The 24,158-nt window shown below is 37.9% G+C and overlaps 1 protein-coding gene across 3 annotated transcripts in view; it reads right to left on the reverse strand.

Moving 5' to 3' along the window:
• Positions 1-24,158, reverse strand: part of LOC129771684 (calbindin-32) — a 242,733-nt gene that overhangs the window by 171,851 nt on the left and 46,724 nt on the right. The window contains exon 2 of one of the 3 annotated variants that reach the window (XM_055775596.1): positions 3,561-3,704. The exons of the other annotated variants lie outside the window; for them this stretch is intronic. The gene's annotated coding sequence lies outside the window, so the exon portion shown is untranslated. The remainder of the gene's footprint in view (positions 1-3,560; positions 3,705-24,158) is intronic. 3 annotated transcript variants of the gene reach the window in all.

A 24,158-nucleotide genomic window follows, 5' to 3' on the forward strand; every position in this document is an offset into this window, starting at 1 on the left:
GATCTTCTAAGATCAAATCTGGTCAAAATTCAGGATTCAATTTCGAAAACACCTTGATCTATATAGGAAAACTCTTCTCTTGAATCTGTTATGTCCTCTAAAACTATAGATATTTGCGGGCGTCTCGATATTGTTGGGGTGAAGTTTTATAACTAGATAAAAATATATATTTAGAATAATGCAGTTTTTTCCCTTCAACATAATAGAAATATTCACAATTTACTTACACTGAAAACTACAAGAACTGTAAATTTGAAAAAAAAATCAACCCAACTGTACACAAAATTGTAAGTATTTCAACTGCACTAATTTCAAGCGTACCTATTTCTACCGTATACAACAACTGTCAATAAGAAAATAAAATTACATCACAATCTATATATTGGGTTGGGGAAAAAGAAATTTCGTATATTGTCAATATATGGCAGCATTTAAACATATCTTGTGTTGTACTTATCGCATATTATACGGCTATTTAAAAACGACAATCTGTGCTACAAGTGCCATTTTGACAGTGTTGTGATTGTCCTTTTCAGTCTCAAGTTATAGCGCGTCAAAGATGGAGTCCACCAAGCAAAGAAATTCGCCATATTTTACGTTTTTACTACCTGTGAGGTAAAACTGCAACGAAGGCGGCCGAAAAAATTCGTGTAGTTTATGGACCTGAAACTGTAACGATTCACACAGCAAAGCGTTGGTTTGATCGATTTCGTTCTGGTGGCTGTGGCTGTCGTGGCTGTCGAACATACACCCCGTACTGGTAGGCAGATCGTCGTGGAAACCGATGAAATCGTTGAAATCATCCAAGTGGCCGGCATGTGAGCACTCGCTCGATTGGTCAGGAACTGGGTATAGACCATAAAACCGTTAGGAACCATTTGCAGAAGATTGGATTCCAAAAAAAGCTGGATGGGAGCTCGGATGGGATGTCCTATTGCACCCACCGTATAGTCCCGACCTGGCTCCAAGTGATTATCATCTCTTCCGGTCCATGCAAAACGCTTTTGGTGATACTAAGCTGGCCTCAAAAGAGGCTTGCGAAAACTGGCTGTCTGAGTTTTTTGCAAATAAGGAGGGGGGGTTTTATAAGGGTGGGGATAATGAAGTTGCCTTCTAAATCGGCCATACAAATGAAACACAAATTTCTGTATAACTCGAGAACTAATCAAGCAACCCCCCTCTCTAAGGGGAGGTCTGCCATACAAATGAAACACAAATTTCTGCATTACTCGAAAACTAATCAAGCAAATGGAGCCAAATTTGGCATGCGAATGTTTTAGGGGACCCGAAACGTTTCCACGGTGAATATATACTCCTCCCCCCTCTCTGGGGGGACTGCCATACAAATGAAGCATACATTTCTGTATAATTCAAGAACTAATCAAGCAAACTGAACCAAATTTGGCTTGTGGAGATTTTAGGTGGCAAGAACCATTTTTAAGCAGGTTCAGCACTCCTCCCACCTTTCCTTGGGTGTTTGGCTGTCAAAGAAATGAAACGCAAATCTCTGCACAACTCGAGAACTAATCAAGCAAATGGAAACAAATTAGGCATATGGAGGTTTTAGGGTACAATAAATGTTTCTGTGGTGGTTAAACGATCCGCCCCCCTTTCTTAGAGGAGGCTGCCATACAAATGACACACAAATTACAGGAGGCACACAAACACAAACTTCTGCATAGCTCGAGAACTAATCAAGCACAATTTGGGATGCGAGGGTTTTTGGGTATGAGAAATGTTTCTATGATGGTATGACACCCCTCCCTCATATGGAATGGAGGGGGGGGGATCCCATAAAAATATTTCACATATTTCAACCAAAAATAATCGAACCAAACATGACAATTGAAAATTTTCGAAAAACTAAGAAGGAAAAAGGAAAAATTCGGAAAATTAAATTCCCATATGCTCTACAATTACATAGTGACAAGTGTTGTTAGTCCATTTGATGTTTGCGCTCCAAATTGATCTTTGTTCGAAACTGGAAATGGATTTTAATGTGATGAAACGCACTCTTCTATCTATACAAAAAAAAAAGGATCGCCGGATATGTTCATAAGAGCAGAATTCGAGGAAGGATTGTCCGATTTAGGTCTGTCTTTATTCTATCATATTTTCTGTATAGAACATTTATTCCATGTAACAGAGAAACATGTTATTTGCAAGTTGTTGAAAAATCTTGAACGAAAATTGTGTCTGAAAATAATCTGATATTATAATGATGAGTTTTGTTAGAAATACTAGGAATTTTATAGTAAAAGGTAAATTCAACGAGGTCGATTAGAAGATCAATCAATGAACAGTCCTGCGATTGGACCCCTGAACTTGCTCATAGTAAGAAAACGTGAATGTTTGAAGGTATTGATAACAAAAAACAAACTTTGGGCGGGACGAAGTTTGCCGGGATAGCTAGTATTTTATGAAAATAAATGTATTTATCAAGTACTTACAATATTAGAATGAAATAAATTATATATTCTGTAAAACTTTTTTTTTCATTTTTTTTATTTTGACTACTAAACAACACACCGGTCAAAATGACCGGTTTGCTAGAAATAGGTATATAATGTGTCTGTAGTTCTAGTGTTAAACAAGAGCAATGTTTTTTTTAAATTGGAAAATATTTTGCATGGATAATAAAATAAATGGAAAAATAATTTTTGAAAAAATTTGGGGTCTCTTGCCTAAAATAGTTAGAGAATCCCTGATTCAGATACGTTCAATCTTTTTTTTGAATGTATGGGCGTACTTTTGAAATTCACATTCTCTGTGCTTACGTAAGAGAAGATAAATAGTGTTTTTCAACTATTGTAATGCTAACCGATGACATGAGAAAGCAAAGCATCACGCTACACAAGAATGTCAAAAAGAGATGACACTCATCCAGGATTGATTCAAATTGTATATGAATAGAATAAGTTAGATGGGAAAAATATTATTCGCACCAAGCCATTTTGAAAAAATCTGTTATTCTGTATAATACCAAAAAAAATCGGTAATCTGTAACTACAGGTTCTTGGTTTCAAATCGTCTGAAAAATTTGTAGGAACACAGAATATTCTGTAGGATATTTTCCTCGTTTCCCGAGAGTAAGATAAGATGTGCGTTTTTCAATCGAAAGAATATTGACCTTGCATGACACTTGCAAACAATTTACCCAATTTCCTCGCAAAACATTTCGCGTCGCTTAATCGATTTCGATGAGGGAAATGCAATGACATCGGCCGGCTGGAATTCTCCGGAATGTTGTCAACTCACATTAATTCGGTTTCGACTTCGTACGACACACAGGCGTGAATGGGAAAAGGAAAGTCACCAAAGCGAGGCACGTGTGGCAGTTCCCTGGAGTGTTGATAATGGAACCATCGTGTGGGATGTGTGACAGAAAGGCTCACATCCCATTTTCCGATATGGCGAAGTCAGGTTCTGTCGGGAAAGTGCATCACTTTCCGATTGCACTCGATTCTCTCGCACATACAACATGCATCATATTTCCAACCGTTCTGCGAGCTACCATGCATCTCTAGAAACATCGAATTTTCGCTGTAAAATGTGCTTACCTCAACCGGATGGCAGGTGCAATTCGTGAGAAATTTATCGATTGCTGTCAACCCGTCACTTTTGCTCCGGAGCAACGAAATAAGTTTCGATTCCAGGGAATAAGCTACTCACGATTTCGATGATTGATTGGGCTGTCAAATTACCTGAAAATGAAGAAAAATGTGGAATACATGAAATTAATAGCGTGTCGACTGATGTTCAACGATTAGTTGGAATTTAGTGTCGAATAAATCTTGATCAAAAAGACGCTAGACTATAATCTAGCAACAAATCAACTCCTACACCGACGAAAACAACTCCCCTCTCACGAGTAATAAAGTCTACTTGTTATCCGATCCCACCAATTACATCGCCGACTTCACCCGAAACATCACAAATCTTAGAACCCATTAGGTCTGGGCACCCACATCTGCGATAAAACGTTGAATTTGGCCCCCATTATCCACCGCTCATTGTTGCGCTCCAGACACTCCTCGAAACCTGTCTCGTCTCGATTGAACTTGATACCATAATGTGATTGCATCTTCCCCAGAATTGAAACCGTCTCTGTTTGTTGTCACTGCCGTTCTTTTTTTTCAACCCCACCGCCAACGACGAAAGAAAACAGAACAACGAGCGCAATATTGTGTGAAAATAAAAAATACTGGTTCTATTTGTCCACGCTTAGACTGAGCAAGAATCGCTCCCAACGATAATGTGTCTTGTGTATCCTTTGGGTGGTGGGTTTCCTGGTTATCTCTAGCCCATCTCATGACACATTCGTTTCCACTTCTGTTTCGTTTTGTTCCGTCTTTCTCAAATCGTGTTGTCCGTTGTGTAATCCCGGAGCAGTCGAACATTCCTTAGCCAACGCCATCCCGGCCTAGGAGCCAAAGACAGTGAAGGACTGCTCCAGCGTCGTACTGCAAAAATAAGAGCCGCTTATCTCATTATTTCTTCCAGACACTTCCCAGCAGCAGAAGCGCCTCGATGCTGTGTCAGGATTGTGCCACTCCCATGATTGCTACTAACCTGATTCGTTTCAAAAGACATGTGGTTCTGTTCCTCCCCTCCCACGGAAGTGTAGAGCGAAAAACAATTTCGAGTGTTTTTCCCGCAAAGGGAACCATGTTTGATTCGTAGCAGCAGTTTCTGTTTCTAGTCAGTGGGAGTGAATTAGCCAGAAACACGTTGCACGGATATTTATTAATTAAGGGATTTTTGTCCGCAATTTGTAAAAATTGTAAAAAATCCCGTATATTTTAAAAATTGACTTTAGCTTTGGTTGTATTTGTTTATTCTAGTAAAAAACGATAATAAAGCAGCAACTGTAACATCGAACGCTGCAGCTACACAGCGCAGTTTTTGACAGCGAAGATAAAAACAAGAGAAGGAGCGTCAGAAAAATTAAACAATAAATAAGTTCAGAACCCTCACAATTCAATCTGTTTATTCTATTCAGACTCATAATCGATCTAAACCAAATTGTGTTTTACACCCAAGTAATATCTTCAAAATTGTTCACTATTATCAGTCCGATGATGGGAAAAATTGTATTAAGACTAAACCAACCAGCATTTCATATGAAAGCAATTTCAAATCCTTTTTTTGAAACTAGTACGATGGAAACTACCTAAAATCACAATTATTATTATCATATGACCAATTTGAATTACGACTGATTATTTAAAAGAGCATATTCAAAATCATTGATCTTTCTTTAAAAAAAGCGTAAAGCAAAATTCAGATGTCTGATTGAAATATGATATTTGACAAAGTTGTTGGAAAACTAATAAACTATTTAGGGAAAAAAACCTTTTTTAAATTCACTGTCTTACTCAAATCTCAAATCTTACTCAAAAATTGAATTTAATATTAAGAACTTTCAAATTCCAAAACAAACATTGCTACATGTTTTATCCTAGGGCCTAGTTATCGAGATAAAACTAATATAATATAATAAAAATCATGCGAACCTGGTAACATGATGATGATTCCTCTTTGATAAATGTTCCTACTGCACATAAAACAGTGTTACACCCTCCGAGAAAAATAGTCAGTGCCCATATTGATTTGAATTCAAATGCAAATATTCCCATGACTATCAAGAGAAGTTATTAAAGGGTGTGTCACATCAAATTGCATCACGGAAAAAACGCTGTAGAAATTTAATTTTTAGGAATTATATCTTCAGCTTTCGCTTATAATCAGATAAGAGTGTATAGATCACGTTGGCCATGCTTCACTGTCAATTTTTCGTAAATTTGGAAAAATGTCGTCGAACGAAAAAGAGCGTCGTGAATTAATCCTGTGCACTCATTTCGAGAATCCGGAGTTGTCACATCGGGACATCGGTAAGATGCTGGGAATCGTCCAATCCACGGTCAGCAGAGTACTAAAACGATACTTCGAGAACCTAACCATCGACCGGAAGGTGAAGAACGGCAAAAATGGATGCTCCGTCAGTGAAAAAGATCACAAGCGCGTAGTTAAGCAGTTTAGACGTGATCCGAGAAGTTCGGGCCGGGATGTCGCCAATAAGCTGAATTTGTCAAGTTCATTCGTCCAGCGGACCAAGCAGCGGGAGGGCCTGCGTACATACAAGGTTCAGAAGGCTCCTAACCGCGACGAAAGGCAAAACTGGTGGGGAAAACGCGAGCCCGGAAGCTGTACATCGAAATGCTGACGAAGCCGCATTGCCTGGTAATGGACGACGAAACCTACGTCAAAGCGGACTTTCGTCAGCTGCCGGGCCTGTTGTTCTTCTCCGCAGAGGACAAATTCTGCGTTCCGGAGGAGATTCGCAAGCAGAAACTATCCAAGTTTGCCAAAAAGTACATGGTGTGGCAAGCGATATGCTCTTGCGGAAAGCGGAGCGCCCCCTTCGTGATGACCGACATGGTAAACGGGCAGGTTTACCTTAAGGAGTGCCTACAGAAGCGCTTACTACCACTATTGAAGCAGCATGAGGGCCCGACCATCTTCTGGCCGGATCTCGCTTCGTGCCACTATTCAAAGGACGTGTTGGAGTGGTACGAAGCCAACGGGGTCACCTTCGTGCCAAAGGAAATGAACCCGCCCAACGCGCCGGAGCTTCGCCCAATAGAGAAATATTGGGCGATTATGAAGCAGGCCCTCCGGAAGAACCCAAAAGTTGTCAAATCGGAGGCGGACTTCAAGTGAAAATGGATTTCTGTTAAAAAAAAAACTACAACCTGACGTTGTACAGAACCTTATGGACGGGGTAAAGAGGAAGGTGCGAGCATACGGGCTTGGGCTCGAAGTATGAATAAAAAGAAAATTTTGCAAAAACAAAAGTTGTTTAATAGTTTTTATTTTACTGTCTAAAATTTTCAAAAGGATCGGTCTACTGGGCGAATTTCTACAGCGTTTTTTCCGTGATGCAATTTGATGTGACACACCCTTTACTAGTTATAAAAGTTATAATCTCGTATGAGGTATCTTCGTCACCTTTTCGGGTTTCTATATGCGCTATTTGTTTGAGGAGGTATTCTAGAAATATGAAAAAAAAATTTCCCATTTTTAAAATTTAGACATTCAAGAATCATATCAAGCATTGGAAGGTATGGAAGAAAATAATCATCGAATTTAAAAAACCGACCGTGTACATTTTGTTTATTGGCCCAAAAAAATGACATGTACAAAATTTCAGCTCAGTCGGACATGATTTAGGGGTGCCTCAAAACGCTCAAAGTTTTAATTTTTGGACCCTCGAAAATCTCCCAAGAAGGGAGTACATGAAATCTGGGTTTCCAAAAAAAAAAATATTCGATGATGAATTTTGATGCCAAATGTCTCCAAATTGCATGAAAAGTCGAGCCTAAGTGGCCAAAAAATCAAAACATTGAGTCAACCTTTGAGGCCTTGAGGCACCCCTAAATCATGTTCGATCGCACTGGAATTTTGCACAGGTAATTTTTTGGGCCAATAAACAAAATGTACACGGTCGGTTTTCTTAATTCGATGATTATTTTGTTTCCATACCTTCATTGCCACAAGTCTCAGAAGGTCGATTTTCGATCAAAATTTTTTTTTCGAGATGACACCAAATCTCGACGTTTTATACATCTTACCGTCTCCAGGGGAAGGATAGAAATGTTAGTATGATATTCGCCGCCCGAAGGCCAGAAGGGTCGTCTCTATAGCGTGGCTCCCTAGTGTTTATCATGAAAGGGATAGTTGTTAGTGGGAATGGTTAAGAAAAATCAGGATTCACTGCGGTAAGTGATGTGATTCTAAAAACGCGAGCTTTCAACTATTCGGCGAAATGAGATTTGAAGAAAATATACAATCTTATCAGACCGGTCATGCGTTTTCATCGTTATTCATCGTGCGTAGTACATAGATATTTTTCCTGACCTGAGAAGGTCATAGAAAACTCCGTTAAAAACTCTCGATCTATATATTTTATTCAATCGCGGAGACCAATGTTATTTTGGAAAACCTGAGAAGCGACTTTTTAATATTCCTCGAAACCCTTTTAATATTCCTCTAATCGACGATATACTGTTAACCTGAGAAGGTCACCGAGGAAATTCTTTTAACTCGCTAAAACTGACTATGTATTTTGATGTTCGTCACTAGTATCATCTTTCAAAATAGAAAAAAAAAATGAGAGAAATGAAGAATTTGTGAATTTAAAAATATATGAATTGACGAATTTATGATATTATAAATCTGTGGATTTGAGAATTTATGAATTTATTGAATTATGATTTTTTTGAATTTATTAATTTATGAATCTATGAATCAATGAATCCATGAATCCACAAATCCATGAATCTATGAATCCATGAATCCATAAATCCACGAACCCACGAACCCACGAATCCACAAATCCACGAATCAACAAATTCACGAATTTTATGAATTTATTTTTATCTCACTTTTTCACGTTTTTCATTTCTATATAATGAGCTTGAGCTCGAGCTTGGGTAGACTGTACAATTCGTAGTTGCTCTCCGTGATTGAAAAATTGCACAAAGAACACACTGAATGGCGTTTGGGAGTAGCAATCCATCCTCATTGTGCAAGTTTCGGAGTCACCAGGGGAAGGGAAGGAATATTAGTATGATAGTCAACGCCCGAAGGCCAGAAGGGTCGCCTCTTTGGGAAACCTAAGAAGGTAACTTCTCCAAAACCAATTGTACCGGCGATATATTCCGTTATTATACTTGCATACTCTTTTTCACCCCAATCGTGCCGGCAGACTGCTATATTTAGGAAACCTGAGAAATTAACCGATAGAACTCTTCTAAACTCAATTTCAAATCTAAATCAATTCTCAATCAAATACTCTATGATGACTTCAATTAACAATATTCTCATTGACTTTAGTGCGTATTACTCTCCATCAAAACCCGAACACGGAGAGTAGAGCTACCGGCAAAGATAACCTTGTCTATAATGATTCAAATTGCCGATATATTCATTGGCTTTTCGCGCCACGGCACACGTTATATATGGGCTACCTGAGAAGGTAACTAAAAAAAACTTCTCTATAAAGATCTGAATACACAAAACATAAACTGTTTTTTCGCAAGTGTTACTCCGCATCGGTTATCATAACGCTACCTGAGAAGGTAACCGAGGAACTCCTCACCAGATCTAAATTGGCGATGTATTACTTGGCCTTCCGTATCTATCACTCTAAATCGTATTCTCAACTCCTGATGGTGTAGCTTATCAAAGCTACTTGAGAAGGTAATAAAAATCATTTTGTATGTTGCTCCAAGTCTCTTATCTACTAGGTTAAACTACATAAACTTGTATGTTTAACACTCCTATACTCGCGCGATAAATCGTTATTTTGTGTACTCTGGATTGTGCGCGTCTCTGTGATATTGCTATTGTGTATTTTTAGGCGTTATTGGCATTTATTCAAAGAAAAGGATATAATTGAGTGAAAAAACTTAATTCAGTTTTAATAGTCAGCTATCTCGTTGATACTCGGTCTGTCAGACCTATACGCGAGTATAGGAAAGTTAACTACGCAACTCACTAAACACAAAACCACAAAAGCACTAAAGCAGTTTTCCTTCAAAAGGTACAACTGCAATTATCCATATATAAATTTTATTTTGTCGATCCAACAGACAATGGATTCTCAATAAAATAATTATGAAGGCTACATCAAAATAATAATGTGAAAAAACACACATTAGCACATATACAAACTATGCCGGATTCGAAATACAAACATTAAAACAATACGGATTATTCAAATCGTATCAAAAATTTCACAATCAATTGCGCTCGGCGAGATACACTCTATTCTAATAGCTCGTTGAAAGCACATTACATTTTATTATAACAAATTAAAAAATGTTTAACTTCACAAATCCGATCGCGAACATAACATTTGAACATATGACCCATTTTCACGTTGTTGTCTGTTTCATATGTGTGCAAGTCGATTGTCCATAATCTAATAAATATTACAGTCAAGCGACTATTATTGCAACACAGAACACACGCAAACATGATAATTACGTAATTGATTACATCCCCATCACCCTTTGAACTATAGTGACAGAAACAAAATAAACACAATGCGACGACGTAAGCTACAACATATACAAATGAACTCATTTTACGGAGCAGACAACCAATGAATGCAAGTATGAAAAAAAGAGAGTATGTTAAGCCGGGTTCAGACGGTGCGAGTAAGTATACGAGTCGGTCTAGTCAGTTACTGCAGTGCAGCTACTCACACCGTGTGAACACATCATGTCAGTTAGTGTCATGCGAGATCCGGCGTGCGAGCTACTTCAAAGTATTTTGATTTTAATCGCACTCGCATCCCTCAAAACGTCAAAAACAAAATTTAGCGTTCGAATCAGGGATGCCAAATGTAAAAAAATGTCTCTATTTTGAAGATATTTGAAAATATGCGAAGATATTCATAGACTTGAAAATTATTGGAAAAACAAATAAAAACCTCATAATTTCTAAACGAAATTGTTGTTATTTTGTTTTGCACGCTTTCTTTTTGAGATAGTTTTCTTGAGAATCACTAATATAGAATCATTATCGGACATAATTTTCATTCAGAATTCACTCACAACTTGCAAAAAAAAAGTATTGTTCTAAGAAACAGAATGCATATCCGATTTAAAAAAGTACAGTTTCATTCATTACTTTATTTTGATGCGTATACCTGTAAATCTACTATCATTTTCAATTCACAATTGGTGCTGGAAATGCGAAATAAATAAAATTAAAAAAAATCTTTTAGATTGCGATTTATAGCATCACATACTTCCGGAATTATCTTAGCTATGGATGCTTTCGAGATCCTAAAAAATATCTCCAACAATCTGAACGATATTCCAGAAGAAAGGCACATCAATGTCTTTTTTTAATTTCACTCTTGCAGGTATAGCATCCCTCATGAGTGTATCTTGGCTTGTTTTTTTGAACCAATGAAATCCAACAGTGTTTCCACTTATTCAGGTGTTTTTCTCAACACTGCTCTGTACTCTAGATGATCATCATCGTAGAGTTCTTTCTATATTGTATTTGTTGTTCCTTTTCTTTGCATCCAATTCCTGGCCCAAACCCTCTTGCCTTTTTGATTTTTCGGATAGTACCTTCAGTTCGGAGAAATTCAGCACAAGTTATTTTTATACACGGTCAGCGTGTATTTCGCGATAGAATTGTGTAATGACAAATGCAACTGAAAACCTGAGACGAAAACTGCCAATAGAGAAGTCGATTTCGGATCAATCATCTATCAAATTCGGATCTGATTTGGAAAATCGTCTGGCATCCCTGGTAAGCCAATGATGTAAATAGTACCTAGTTTCTCGTCAGCAGCTCACACTGTGTGAACGGACAAGGCGAGTCAACCAATTGTCAAGCGAGTTTACCGGCCCAGTAGCTGCTCACTGTCAGGACAGCTACTAGCGACGTATAAATGGACCTTTAGACTGAGCCTTGTCGATTCCATTGTCACTGGAATCGGAATCGGTCCCTATACACCGCATAAAAAAAGTTTGTTTCGAATTGGGCAGACACTATTTTTTAAAGCTACTGGTGAAGTCTTGTTCAATTTTATCGTGCGGTCCCTATCCCTCGCACCATAGTTGGCCTGTATGCCGAAAAAACGATCCAGAGAGTCGAGTTTTGGATATTTTGGGATGATAGTAGATCTCAATGTTTCATGCAATTTGAAGACATTTCGCATCAAAATATTTCTATTCAAACTCCCGTTTTGAGGCATCCCTAAATACAATCCGATTGAGCTGAAATTTTGCACAGGTCATTTTTTGGGCCAATAAACAAAATGTACATGATCGGTTTTTGAAATCTGACATGACCAATGTCGCGGTCACCCTAGCATACATAAATAAATTAATTTTCCATTTGTTTCGCGTGAGATGATGTTAGACATTTTCACTTCAATTCAAATTTCCATTGACGATATTTAGCTTCGTGATCTGTTGGTGTAAAACGAGAATAGTAATAGATTTTCAGATGGAATAAACACACTTTTGAAATCAAGTTTTTAATGGAAGTTAAATTTTGCGTGTCAAATATATATTTTACGTAAACTAAGGCGTCGTGCACAAATTACGTAACGCGTGAAGGGGGGTCGAGGTTACGTTACTTACTGTGTATTACAGATAGGAAATTGCGTTACGTAGGGAGGGGCGGGGGTCAAAAATCCGATTTTTTAGCGTTACGTTGTTTGTGCACGACGCCTAAGTCCTTTTTTGCAAATAGAGAAAACATTTTGAACTAAAATTGTGTCTGATAAAAAAATTATAATTTAATGACGAATTTTGGTAGAAGTATTAGGCTATTCTGAAAAAGATCTATTCGCTTGGTAAGAGAACGCGATTGTTCAAAAGTATTCATATAAAAATCTATTTTGGACGAGATGAAGTTCGCCGGGTCTGCTAGTGTTATAATAATTTAGAATATTCAAATATTCAGTATAAAATAATATTTTCAGAATATCTAGTAATCTATTCCAGTACTCCCGTGATTTAGTGGTTTGGTTTCGGTTCTCTTTCTGGCCGGAAGGTTTATCGTTAAAGAAATTTCTTCTCACTTGCACTTTGGTCACGTTACCTATCACAAGGTCTTCCCGAAATATTTCGGTGAGGTTTCTGTCTGTTTGTATATGTTTCAAAAGTTTGGTATTGAAAAAAGTTGATAAAACATAGTTTTCATGCACTGCATTTAGTATTTGCATTCATTTTCAATTTTTCAATTGTTTTTAAGCGATATCCGCAGTGACCTTGTCTCCCAATTCCGCGGATAGTCACTATTGTAAACTGAATATTATGTACAGCTGTCTAGCTTCCCCAAAACTAGAAAGAAATGTTGTCACGGTTACCATTTCTATAGAGCATAGGCCGAACAAATCTAACTCGTAATAGTATGAGGGCTGTAGAAGGATCTAGAAAATCTATCAAATATCGAGTCTAATTTAAAAAAACTCATTCCAGCGATGTTGTGAAGGTGAAATCCCGGCTCGCCCGAACTTTCATTTGTTCCCAACGCTCAAAAAATTTTACATGGAAATGACGCAGATTAAAAAGTTATTGCAGCAACAAACGACCTACCGAAATAACTCCAGGGATGAGATTCATAACAAGAACATGGAAACCAAAAATCAATAACTTTTGTAAATCATAGGAAAATATGAAATACAGGGTTAGAAGGGTTAGAAGGGTACTACATTCTGTCCAACTTCTAGAAGACCACCCTGATTCTATTTCGTTGCAACACAAAAAACTAGAATTTCAACATTCATACATTGTTGAATGCTTAGAATAAAGTTGTTTGATTATTTATTGTGCTTAAATATTATAATTTCAGTTGTCCAGTTTCTATAAGACCATTTCAAAATTCATAAAATTCAAAACAATCGGCTGATTTACATGTCAATAATTGGCAACCTTGTCATTTCGACTTATAACCTGGAAAATTCGTGTTGGAATACTATTTACCAAATTCTGCTGAACGGATTTCTCGATATTTTTCCATGTTTCCGACATTGCGACCTTGAACTCTTCAATCGTGATGTACCGCTTTCCCTCAGTGTAGATTCTGCGTACAAGGATCCCCCTAAGATTTTCAACAGGATTCAAGTCTGGAGAGCCAGCCGGCCAGTCCAAAAAATTAAGTTTTTGGTCCTTAATCCATTGCTTAGTTTCCTTGCTGTTATGAATAGTAGAATTGTTCAGCTGGAATGTGAATTTTTTGTGACGATACCCACGCAAAAACAGTAGGAAAGAGGATTCCAGAACATGTATATAATCCTTGAATGATGTGAAAATTATCTTTAGCTTTCCGGTTGCAGAGGATCCCGCCCAAACCATGCACAAGCCTCCACCAAAATTTCTGGTTGAACAATACTGTTCCTTCTTTCGTAAATCACGCCAGTACCCGTTGAAACCATCAGGACCAAAGATGCCAACATCCCTGATTTTTCAGGAACTCCAGACTTTTTGGCACGTTCCCTGACATCCTGACGAACCCTCAATTTTTCCTGATTTTTCAGAAATGATCCTGAGTTTTCCTGATTTTTTTACTTTTTACTTTATCAGAATGAGAATCATCCATTAAAAAATATACTGGGACCCATGCCAAAGTTTTCCTGATTCGAAATGAGAACTGTCATACTAGCTCCCCGGTCCGCTCGTGTAGAATGCTTTAATCAATGCTTAAATTAAATTCTTTTGGTACAAAGGTGTATCAAACTCAATTATCAATATGTATGATTGTAATTTTTTCCACTGTGCACAAATATTTCGAGGCTTTTCAAAACAGCAGTAGATTGTTTCATGGAACCAGAATATTTGACAAATTAAAGAAATAATAACGATATTTTATTTGAGGTACAACATTACTTTATACGATGTGTGATATACGACTGGCCTCAAAATTATTAATGAAGGAATACGTTTCAGAGTGTAATAATGCTTAAGAGAAACAATGTTAAATTAAAAGTCAAAATAACATGATTTTTCATAACATTTGATCTTTAGACTCGAAGTAAAATCAATTTTGATGGTGAAACTATTGTGATATCCACTGCCGATAGGATTTTCTCAATTGATGAATGAAGATTCGTTTCAAAGTATGGACGATGGATTCAAAATTAATCTAAATATGGATTTCTTAGCGAATCAATAAAGTGATACTGCAGATTTTTGGGAAAAAATAGGAAGCTTCAACTCTATGGCTAGCATGAAAAATACGAGAGAACAAGCGTGTTTTGGGAGGATAGAATTTCCAACCTGCGTGGAAGATGGCGAAAGATTGTAGAACGGAATAATAAGAAAGAATAAAATTGAACAAATGTAAGTCTGTCTATAAAAATGATGCATTTGTTTTCCCGAAAATCGGCACGAGCTCTCCGGAGAACCCAGTATGGGCTATCCTGATTTCTCCTGATTTTTATTTTCATTTTTCCTGATTTTTGTAAATTAAAGTTAGCAACCCTGATCAGGACCATCCAAATTGAACTTTTTTTCGTCAGTGAACATAACCTATACATTGAAAAACTTTTCGTTAAGGTATATAGCAAAATGTATGATTTTGGAAACATTCTTCACATAACATACCATGCCCCACTGTTGGTTAATGTGAGCTTTGGCAAAACTCAGACGTCTTCCGATGTGAGATGGTGTAGAATGAGAAGCCTGAACCTTTTAAGTCTTCTTCATGTGAGGGTTTTTTTTTACCAAAACTTGACGAATTGTCACCCGAGTAACATTCAAATTGAAATATTGCTTTATTCGCATAAGCGATTTTGAGGTATTCGAAGCTGTTCTAGCTATTTCCCGCTTATCCCGGTCAGAGAGCTTCGATTTACGTGGAGCTCTCTCCTTCTTACCGTATCCTTGAGGATTCGTCAAATAATTGAGCAGTACTTGATGGGATCGTCCAAACCGATGAGCAATTTCTCTGACACCAACATTTTGTTGGTGAAATGCATCGTTTTGTCTTTCTTCTCTCTCCGTGAGCACTTTTTCCTTCGGCATTTTCCAGATTTATTGATCAAAACAGCTAAAACAACGGAAGATGTAACGGGTCTTATAGAAATTTGACACTTGAAACATACAAAAACATTCGTTTACGCCCAGCGTTTGCACACACACATCATGCAATCATGCAATTTATGATAGTCACCAAAACCTACACACTAGAATATAAATGGAAGCATGTAACGGGTCAATTTTAACGGTATTTGAATTTTAATTTACCCAAACACAAAAAATAACATAGTTTTGAAAATCACGTATTATATAGAGTGAAATTTGTTCTTTCAAATTCCGTCAACAAACATTTTTCATGTTTGCCCCAAAAAGAATGACAAACCAAAGAAAAGAGCGTGTTTTTGGGAAAAAATATCAATAACTTTGAGCGAAGTTGAGGTATTGACAAGTTCTGCATCACAAAATGTTTGTATTAGTAAGTTCTAAAAGTCTTCTGGAGATAGTTTGTACGTAGAATTTGACATATAAAAGTAAGAGCAAAAAACAGTTTTTTTTCCATGATGACTCTAATGAAACTTAGAAAAAAGGCGCTATACCGGCTATTTCAAGAGATAGAAAAAAACTTTGTTCTACAAAGATATCTCAAATAACTAGGACTACAACATTGTCGAACTATGTTTACATCTATCTATAAAGATAAGAAAGTTATATTTTTTATTTCATCAACAATTTTGGTCACCCTATTTTCGATAACATAAAAATGAGCGCTCTATTGTATGTAACAACTTTGTCGAAGACAGTTTTTGTCTAGAGAATAACTGTCGAGCTCTAAATGCTAATTTCCACTTAAATACATCTCCTGGACCATTGTGCTATGACCCAAAGCAGCAAGATCATCATCTGGTCTTATAGAAGTTGGACGGAGTGTATAATATAGAAGACCAAGAATCTATACGTACGAGGTCTGTTCAAAAAGTATCGCGACTTTCGATATAACACGGGTTACGTATATTCGATTCTAGATTTTATTGTAGCATTATATTGGTCCTCATGTCTCTCACTTATGCTGACAAGTACGGCTATTTTTAATGGTCAGTTAATTTTTGACAACTGCTTTTCTTACACATGTTCAGGTTCAGGTTCATCTTCATTGCAAAAATGGATCAATGAATCTGTATCAAATTTTGTGTGAAAAACAAAATTAAAGCGGCCCATAGACGTTCAATATTATGGCGCAATATATCAGTTTGTGCAATATAATTGTTCGTCTAGGGACTTCAATACTATTGATCAATAATATTGAACGTCTATGGGCCGCTTAAGTGCGCGAACACATTCCGAATGTTGATTGTGGCATCTGATAAACCTGAAACGTTTAACAGAGTTCGAAAAAACGTTATCGGAGGGTCGAAAAGATGTAAACGACGCAAAGTGTGCCGGAATCCCGAACACGTCTACAACTGAAATCGAATATAAGTATTCCGTGGGTATACAAAAATCGTGATACACAAAAAATCTAGAATCGAATATACGTAACCCGCGTAAATTCGAAAGTCGCAATACTTTTTGAACTGACCTCATATACAAATGTTCAAAGAATACCATCAATGTCATTCAAAAGTTTCATGGTTTGTAAGTGCGAGAACGGATATACATTGATCTATCCGTGTCTATACAAAGAAAAGGTCCGTTAGAAACCTAATAAAAAGGTATTACATAACTGTTATTTTTGCTAAGTCAAGATTTTTCAGAATCGCCCTAGTTAATCCTCCAAGAATATTTTCTTCGTATTTTTTTTCTATACGATGAAATGCCTGTCTGAGTTTTGATGGAAACCTAATTCAATACTAAATCAATCATCCGGCCCGGATGTCAGATTTCATCACCCCGCTATTATGTTTAATATTAATGAACACCCGTGATGTAACATGTGTGAGCGAAACATATCGTTTACAGTTCGCCGCCTCTCCCCTCCAGAGAAATGATAACCGTTGACATCTTCCCCAGCCGGTATCTATCGAGAGGGGGGAGGAAGGTAAATAAACTCAATAAGTTCGGCATGCGTTAATGTGACAAGCTTATCGGCAGCCAAACTGCGTGGGAAATGCGATTCAGATGATTAATGGTCCATTCTCGATCCCAGCCGAAAGTCAACTTTTTTTTTGTCCTCCCGGTTACTACTACTCTCTCGGCTCTGGTCAGTATTTATACAATGGAAACTCGTTTCCCGGTTTTGACAGGGTAATTTGTCTTTGGCAAAAACATAAAATCGTGACGCAGCCGCGCTCTGTATATATTTATGACGGAAACATGCGAAACATATTCGGCATGAATTCTGGTAGATTGGGAAAAAGGACCGATTTCCAACGGATCGTTTTAAATCCTCATTAGTGAGCTGGTTTCCACGGGAGAGCACAAGATTTATGCCACATCGTGGGTTACGAAATAATCATACCACGTGCCGAGAATTGGCTTCAATGGGGCATATAAGCGATTGACTTGCCGAGCCTGACTGGTCCTGGCCCGCAGTGTATCTCTGCCCACGTGTGGTGCCCCTCCGGTGTTTTTCGTCACGGGGAAGAGGACAATTTATCATGACATATTGGTATGCAAATTAAAGCACTTATGAGTTGAATTGTGGTCGGTTATATCACTCGATAACGTGTCGTCTCTCTGTCGCGGGCGGATGATTTACGTCAACAGCGAGCATCCGTAATTGGAAGGACAGAGGGAGTGTAACATTAGGCAACGATAATGGTTCCCCGGCCATCTCCGGATTGTGTTAGCATGATTTACATTTCGAGTGCACAGCAGGTGAATTGAGAGCGAATCCAATTTTTATGATTGCATCTGCACGGATGATTTCACACCTATCTCTAAAGCGCTAATGCGTTTAGTTCCATCCACTTGATTCACCGTTTTATCGTAGTTACGAGTACTGGCCGTAACGAGGAATGGTAATTAAATTGCACCCATCACAGCCATTTCGGTCCTGGATTGTTCAGCAGTATAAATTATCAGGTTGAAGAGAGCTTGACAAATCCACTTGCTGGCGAAACCGATAAGGGTACTGACATTAAATCGGATTATTGCTTCCTAAACTACTGAAAGACGATTTAACTGTGTAATTCGATCAGGGAATAAATCGAGGAGCGATAGACATAGTCCGAAAGGATGAGGACGGAAATCCTTCAGAGCACTTGTAATGATGTCTAGCACCGATCGAAACTGAAGTCGTCACCGTTTCATTAGATCGGACTAATTTGAATATCTCCCTTCGCATGCACAAGAATAACTTCTAAATTTGTGTCACTTGGGCTTGTAATCAAAGTTGTCTCCCCATTTCACTTCAATTCGGCAAAGGAATGTTACCGAACCCAACTGGTATTGTTTTTGTCCTGCCATTTCCAAAAGCACATCCTTTTGACCGGGGGATTCACGTAGATATTTCAATTAAATTCTATCCGACCATTTGCTCATTTTCATCAGAAGCCGAGTCGAAACATTATCCGACTACAAATGCCTGACAGAGAAATGTTATTTGTTTGCTTCCATCGCACACACATCCACCCACGCACACTCGAACCCGGCTTGAATTTTCATTACACAACAGCCAGCATCCCACCCCAGTTAGAACCTTTTCTATGACAGCTGGGCATGCAGCTATTAGGCCAGTAGATAAATGTTTCCACTTCATCCCCGCTCTTGGCACTCTCACAGCGCAGCCCCAGCCTCGGGCACAGGTGTTTAACAGAGTGTTACTCCCGACCAACTTCTCACCAGAAACCAATCGGTCGGGCTCTCGGCGGCGGCGGTGGTTCTGGAGGGGATAAAACTTGGGACAGCAAATAGCTAACTGAAACTGCGTCTGAGTAAACGAGCTGTCATCCGGTTGGGGATTTAAAAGGTTCATTGTGAAGAGATGGAGCGGAGAGGGTAGAAAAAAACGAAAGTGTTGAACATTCCTTTTTTCGCTCGGGCGATTTTGAAGTACGTGGTGTTGGCGCCAGTGGCCGGGTAAATGTGTCACCGATGGCTAGGCGACTCCACGGTTTAAACTCATCATCGCGAAGTGAAATGTGTCGCTTTCGTTGGAGAATTCACCGCCCCCGAAAGCAACGGATTCCCAATTGGATGGAACGAAATGGAATGAGTAACGGAGCATACGTGAAATTATTGGAAGTGGTTCTTGTGCCTCCCACAAACGAAAGGAACGAAAGTTTCCGTCAAGAAAAGACCAAACCATATTGCTCCGAGGGGGCGTCAATCATCAAACCGACTGTGTAAGGAAATTGTTATTCACCACCTGGTACTCGGGTGGATCTCAGCCGGTTAAGTTTATTTGATTAGCGGTTTCGCGGGTGTCATTGAAATGATAGCTATTTCTTGTGATAATAAATAAATCCGACATTTGATTATCTGGGTAAGACCAACTTTCTGGAATGTTGATTCGTGTGCCGAGGAGTTCGTCTATAGCATTGTTATGTTATTTTACTCCCAAGTGGAATAACATTCTTAGTATAATTTATAGGATACTGAAAAGGCGAATACATACACGAATACCTACATGAATGTTTTGCTATTTTGAGATATATGCGAAAAATGAGTTGAGTTAGATTAATTGTTGATAGCTCAAAATGCAGTTCAACTATTTATATTCCTTACCAGACAGATTTCTCATGCGTGTTCTAATATTATTATGTTCCGTTATATGCGGTTTTCATAAACAATTCCATTCCATGTCGAACCGATATAGTGGTTCTCAGATTTTCGTGAAAATTGGTAGTTTTGTTTGATATTGTAACCTGTAAATTGATTGATATTGAATATTGTTGTAATTGGGTTTTGTTTTCGTGATTATTGATTATCTTTGTTTCTTATTGTTACAAGGCTTTGGACTAGAAGGTGTTATATTTTTTTAATAATATTTCTTGAAAGCTGAGGTTCTTTTTTACATAACTTATCCAAAAATCTGAGATGGTTCGAAAAATCATCCCCTTTTTCCAAAAAATATATTTTAAAAAAAATCATAACTTTTCAATTACTGAACCGATTCAGATGACCGATATATAAAATTGAAGCCAATACGCTAATCTGTTCAAAAATATATCACACTTGAGAATTTAGATTTATTTCGACATGTCGATCATATCTGAATCGGTCCAGTAATTCAAAAGTTATAAATTTTTGAAAAATGTTATTCTTGGAAAAATAGATTTTTCGGGCCACCCTAAAATGGATATGGGCACCCTAATAAAAATATAATAGAATACGGGTTTAATGTTTTGCGATAAAGAACAAAATAACCACTTTTGACAAAAATCTAAGTACGGCTATCCACTATCCACTATCCACTAAACCACTATATCGGGTTTGCATGGAATGGCTGGGTGTTTTGGAACCGGGGAAGGGTCTTATGATCGTTCGAGACCCCTCCCCCCTCTCTGAGGGGGAGCTCTTATACAAATGAAACACAAATTTCAGCATAACTCAAGAACTAATCAAGCAAATGGAACCAAATTTGGCAAGTGCAGGTTTTAGGAGGCAAGAAATGTTTCTAAGGCGATTGACACTCCTCTTCTTCTCAAAGCGTCCCCCTGCATAACTCAAGAACTGATCAAGCAAACGTAACCAAATTTGGCATGTAGAGGTTGAGGAGGCACGAAACGTTTCTATGATGGTTCAACACTTCTCTCCCCTCTCTAAGGGGAGCTACCATACAAATGAAACACAAATGTCTGCATAACTCGAGATCATTGAAGCAAACAAAGCCAAATTTTGGCATGTGGAGGTTCTAAGGGGCAAGAATGGGGAGGCTAATGGGGAGGGGGTCTGTCACACAAATGAAACACAAATTTCTTCATACCTCGAGAATTAATCACGCAAATGGAGCCAAATTTGGCATGTGAGAGTTTTTCGATACGAGAAATGGTTCTATGATGGGTCCAAAAAAATATTGCAGATCGAGACAAGAGTTGTTAGTCCTTTTGATGTTTGCGCTAGCGAAATTGATCTTTGTTCGCAAGAGGAAATGGATTTACAGGTGAAAAAACGCTCTCCTGTATCATATAACTATATAAATAAAAGGTTGATGGATCTGGGCTTAGGGGCACGAACGGGACCTTGACATAGGACTGTGATTATGTGTAGTAATCAAGCAAACCATAACAATTCTCCAAGCCCAGATGAAGACTGATATCAGAGGAAAATCGATCGATTTTTTTTAACCGAAAAAGCTATTCCATGGAAGAACATTCATACTGATGGTGCTCCACCAATGGTTGGTCGTCATCGTGGTTTTACAGCTCACTCAATGTCACAACTGCGTGAGGTACTGGCCATTCAATGCGTAATTCACAGACAGCATTTAGTAGTAAAAAATCTGAGCCCTAGATCGCATCAATCTTTACTACATGTTATGAGTGCTATCAAAAACCTTCGAAGCAACTCTTTGAACACTCGATTCGCAGACAGGTTCGCTCAGCTATATAAGAAAAACGACGAAATCTTTACTAGGTGTAGAAGACGCTGGAGTTCGCTGACTACCAAGAGTCTCTTGCATAGCAAGATTATCAGCTTTTTTGAATTTGTGTTTCAGCTGAAACAATATCAATAATGTCGGTCCTGCTGACAAAACACAGTTTCCGCATTTGTCAAAATTATCACAAAAGCTTCAAGACCATGTTATATTATCATATGTCACTCACTTGGACGCATTACACAAGGATTTCACTTCAAAATTTTTGAATTCCTCAATAGATAATAAATCTAAAAAAAAACTAAAGATTGGATTTCCAAAGAAATTTGGCTATTTGGGTCTTAGACTTAGACTTAATTCTGACAAAGGAGTCTCTTACCCAAAAGAGTTTGAGAACCCCTGTTCTGAAGTATGCAGGACGATTTTGACGATTATTTGTTCACTTCTAGAGCAAATATCGATTTATGGCTCCAAATAAGGATTGCGTTTTGACGTAGGATAACGTCTTTCGGGAACATATTGTGGTATACACAGTGCATTCAAAAAGTTCCGGAATTACCGCGCGCTAAAATCGGGAAGTGGCGCTATCTCTGCTCCAACGCGCGAACTACTTTCCGCCAACTTCTGGAAAGCTACCGTTTCTACCGTGAACCGCTATCTCGATACAGAAGCTAGTTTTGGCTGATAAGAGTAAGGCAGTGATTTTTTTTAGCGTCATAATTTTAATTATGCATCGCCATCTATTTTTGTGCCTCCATGGCAGTTTTCGCATTTTCGCATGACATTGTCATGATAAATGGTTTGCTTGGTAGTAATTGCATTTGAATTGAGTTTTCCAATTGTTCAAAATCTGTAAATTTTTTTTCTTTTGGTACATCAAATGGAAGCCTTGAAAACCGTTTCCTGTATGAACTATTATCTTTTAAACGGGTTATAACGTGTTAGAATCTGTAACCACATTCTGTTCAAAAATTTACACAAAAATACCATTTATTGTAAAGGGTCAATTAGAAGATCAATCATTGAAAAATTCTGCGATTAGACCCTTGAACGTCACTTAGTAAGAGAACGTGAATGTTTGAAGGTATTAATAGCAATGAGAATTTCTTGTAATTCCTTTCTGTTACTTTGTTTTGAGTTGATTGGTTTAGGCGCCCGCCAGCTGGCCTAGGATAGTGACACCTCCAAACGCAATGGATTAAATATACTTATACTAACCTCAATGAAAACATATAAGTTGTAAGAGTAGAAATTCTTCATTAATGTTTTAGTTTTAATATTTTCATTCAGATTATTATTTGACATTAACACTTCCTGTTGTTCGGCCTTAACTTGTAATAAAGCAAAATAATTTCACTAGGAACTATTTCAACAATGTTTTCTCCAGACATATCATTTGGTAAATAGAAGTAAAAATGAAAAGGCTGATAACTCGCTATAACGATCTCGCCTTACTCGGTCATCCCACCATTCATATATAGGGGAAATGGGGGGAATTTGGACCCCCTACGCAAATCGCATAATATTTTCAAACCAAAACGGTCTAAATAAAAAATGTCACATTGTACACTGAGCTACACTTGTTTTCTCTCAATCAATAATGTTTAATCATTATATCAAGCTTCAAATTACCAAATATATCATAAAATAAAAGTGATGATTTTTGGACATTAAAATTTGATGCGGGGTGATTTGGACCGTCTGTGGGGTGATTTGTTGTTTCAACGAAAAAAAAAACATACTTATGTTTATGTAAAGTATGTTGGGATCATTTTACAATCATTAATAGTGTTTTGGAATCAATACCAGATGTCTTAGCCAAATTCCAGACCAGAAAAAATGCATTGAGACCATTTGAAATTCTACATGAATCAAAGTTTCCATAATTCAATACCTATCTACCTTTCGTTTGGCTATAAACTGCGGTGTGCGCGGGCGCATTGTCATGAAGCAAAAACCATTCACCAGATCGGTACAGGTAGGGCCGCACGAGCCGTGTCCGTGTCAATAATCGTTCCAGGACACATTTGTAGAGAACCGCATTCACTGCCATGGAGGCACAAAAATAGATGGCGATGCATAATTAAAATTATGACGCTAAAAAAAATCACTGCCTTACTCTTATCAGCCAAAACTAGCTTCTGAATCGAGATAGCGGTTCA

The sequence above is a fragment of the Toxorhynchites rutilus genome, chromosome 2 (assembly GCF_029784135.1).
Source record: "Toxorhynchites rutilus septentrionalis strain SRP chromosome 2, ASM2978413v1, whole genome shotgun sequence".
NCBI lineage: Eukaryota > Metazoa > Arthropoda > Insecta > Diptera > Culicidae > Toxorhynchites > Toxorhynchites rutilus.